Genomic DNA, 4,034 nt, shown 5'->3' on the forward strand with positions numbered 1-4,034 from the left:
ATAGACACAAGTAATCGAAATTACGTTCTATGGTTGAATGATCGAAACTGAATATGGCCCTTTTTAGTCTGGTAATCTAAGAATTAGGGAACAGACACCCTAATTGACGCGAATCCTAAAGATAGATCTATCGGGCCCAACAAGCCCCATCCAAAGTACCGGATGCTTTAGTACTTCGAAATTTATATCATGTCCGAAGGAGGATCCTGGAGTGATGTGGATATTCTAATATGCATATTGTGAATGTCGGTTACCAGGTGTTCAATCCATATAAATGATATTTTTGTCTCTATGCATGGGACGTATGTTTATGAGAAATGGAAATATGAAATCTTGTGGTCTATTAAATTTATTGAAATGATTATTATGATAAACAAATGAACTCACCAACCTTTTGGTTGACACTTGAAAGCATGTTTGTTCTCAGGTATTAAAGAAATCTTCCGCTGTGCATTTGCTCATTTTAAGGATATTACTTGGAGTCATTCATGACATATTTCAAAAGACGTTGCATTCGAGTCGTTGAGTTCGTCAAGAATATTATTAAGTCAATTATAGTTAGATATATTATAAAATGGTATGCACGCCTTCAACTTTTGATGTAATGAAAGATTGTCTTTTCAAAAACGAATGCAATGTTTGTAAAATGTATCATATAGAGGTCAAGTACCTCGCTATGTAATCAACTGTTGTGAATCGTTTATAATCAATATGGACTTCGTCCGGATAGATTAGGACGGGTATTCACAGTTGGTATCAGAGCGGTAGTCGTAGCGAACCAGGAATTGCATTAGTGTGTCTAACTAGTAGTTGTTAGGATGCATTAGTGAGTCTGGACTTCGACCTGTTCTGCATGTCAAAAAGTTTTGCTTATCATTTTGTGTCGAAAATTATCTGCTTATCATTCTTAGTCTAGACACGTCTTGCTGCATTGATTGCATGAATAGTGTATAGACAAGATTCATATCTTAGCGTATCTGTTACTATAAACCTTACCTGGCGTATCCCGTAAATTCCTCCGTAATCTACGAAACCTTTTGTTCTATATATATGGATATTCTATGCAATTAAGAATATCATCCGTTAGCTAGAAAATCATTTCATATTTAAAAATTCTTTATTCAATCGTACGAAATGGAATTCGTCATTACTTCAAGTCACTCGGATTCCGAAATGGAATCCCACTCAAGGTCCGAAAGCAGTGTGACCGGAATGGATCAACCAATCAGTCATCATCTATTCTAGATGAATTGGGGATGGGTTCGTAGCCTCCTCAATCATTGGAGACAAGAAGAAGGTGATCCTTTCCATCCGCCACATTGCCCTATTGGCGAAGAACCTGAAGCACTTACCGGTGAACCTGTTCGAAACACCATCTTTTCTCTCATTTCCAGAGTATCTCGCCACGACTATATCACAAGTCAGATTCAAAACCTTATTCATTCGCTCGTTCATACCGACAATCATCCCGGAGTAATAAAGTCAATGAGTTTCGCGCTCGAGTTGTAGCCTAGGAAAATATGGTGCAAAATGTACCAGCTTCAACAACATCAACGACATCAATTGTACCACCAGCAACAACACAAACCACAACAACACACGCTTCAACATTACAATTGGTACCCCGAGCATAATCATCGTTCTACATGACGTTCTGCATCATTTATCTTCGTTCAACATGGCGAATATGTAATCTCTAATGTTTTAGAGATTATATATTCTTATTCTAACGAAAATCAAATGAGTTTAATAACATATTAACTCATTAAATCCATGATTACGTCTGAAGAAAATATATATGTATATATATTTTCATAAAGATTGTAATTGAAAAAAAAAAATTCTTTCGTACAAACTGGTAATGGTGAAAATATTTTTAACGGGTAGGTAATACCTGAGGAATATTTAGATTTCACATTAATAAGTTACACTGTACATTCTTTGAATCTGATTCAACAGTCATTTACTATCCTACTTGCAACCACAGCTATACGAATCCGTTCATCACAGAATAACCATTTTCATTCAATTTCATATTTGGATTTTAACCTATCAGAATCCGACAAGTGGCATAATGAAGAAAACATTGGACAAAATAAAATTTGTTAGAAACAAACAAATTAACTTTGAGAAATTTTGTTAAGAATCCACGCTAACAAAATCCTAGCTAACTGTTCCTAGCTAACTGATTACATTTTATTTATCGCAATTTATTTTATCGCAATTTACATTCTCGCAATGTTATTTATCGTCATTAAATTTCTGTTATTTACTTTACGCACTTTATTTATCGTTATTTAATTTTCTTTTATTTATTTTACGCCCTTTAAATATCGGGACACGTATACAAGGTTTTGACATATCATATCGACGCATCTATATATATTATTTGGAATCACCATAGACACTCTATATGTAGTAATGATCGAGTTCTCTATACAGGGTTGAAGTTGATTCTACAATAATATATATAGTTTGAGTTGTGATCGAGTCTGAGACGTATACGGGTCACGACACGTATTAATTAATTCGAATATTATATATTAAACTATATATGAATTATTGCACTGTCAACTGTGGACTATCGACTGTGGACTAATAACATTGGACAATTAAAATGAATTAAAATATTGATTATAACATATGAAACTAAACAATTCTTCAAGTTTGCCACTTGATTTCATCTTAAACCTCATTTGTATCATGACGATTACAATCTGCGTTCAAACCTTTCAAAAATCTTGAAAACACCTCAATTGAGAGGATAAACCAACCGCACTTCATCTACGGAAGAAAATATTTATACATATAGTTATGCACCTGAAAAACTCTTGGAACCAGAGTAAACGTTTAACACGTATTTGTGCTAGCTCCTTTGGCATTGTTATTACCGAAAATAACTTTGCAATTCCTTTTCCAATTAGCCAATTTTGTCACAGCTTCAGCAAATTAATTTCGACCTTTCATTCGAATAAATCTTATTATAACCTTGATATATATGTTTGCCCTTCGTTATCATTACCGAAGAACTGTTTATATTCCACTACATTAGCAGTAAACTTACCAACAACTTCATTACTCATTCACTTAAGTTACTCTGAAGAACTATTATATTTGTTCATTAAAACCGCATCATTTACTCATCTACATCTTGTAACAATAATTGCCATACCAATTATCGGGAATCAGCAATCAGTACTTTGAAAACTCACAACATATCTACATAACAGTTATATGTATAACATTTATCTCTTAGAATTATGATCTTTCATTCTGAAATTCTAAAAAGCACTCAGTCTACAAATCAATACTCTAAATGTTGAAAAAGCAGAATGAATCAGGAGAAACCATAGACAACCGTAAACGACCTTAACCGTCAAAAGTTTGATGATAAAGAATGGAGTATTGGAGACACTCAATATAAAATTTAGTACCGAAAAGCGGATTATGCGAAACTATGAAGGAAACTGTGGACAAATCACAAAGAATAAGTTTGACTTCAAAGAATCCAAATGATTCAATGCCTGTTAAAGTTTTTAGCGAATATCTTGCTCTTTACTCTAAACCCTTGCGGACAATAGTTTCTATCATCCTCTGATCTTAGATATTCTGAGATATTATCGTATCTTTCATTATAAATATCCTTGATATTTCTGAATATATTTTCATAACTAATCTTATCTGAAATCATTAATCTCTTCGTGCTATCAGTGTTACATCATATAGAAACTGTTAGTTTCTATATTCTGTAAACTTTCGAGCTTAAAATATGAATGTTATTGAAGTAATGTTGGGAACTGATGCATGAGTTAGTATAATATAATGACACTTGATCAACGTGATTATATTACAGTAAGCCATGCCGAGTTTCTAATGGGACGTGATGATTCACAGATCCTAACGTCATCACGTGCCATGTTATATAACTCTTTCATTCTGCTTAACTTCTGAACATATCAAGAAAGTATATTCTTGATAGTTCTATTCTCAGTGACTCTGGTAATTTGACAAATCAAATCGTGCTATTACGTTCT

This window comes from Rutidosis leptorrhynchoides, chromosome 9 (genome assembly GCF_046630445.1).
Source record: "Rutidosis leptorrhynchoides isolate AG116_Rl617_1_P2 chromosome 9, CSIRO_AGI_Rlap_v1, whole genome shotgun sequence".
Lineage (NCBI taxonomy): Eukaryota > Viridiplantae > Streptophyta > Magnoliopsida > Asterales > Asteraceae > Rutidosis > Rutidosis leptorrhynchoides.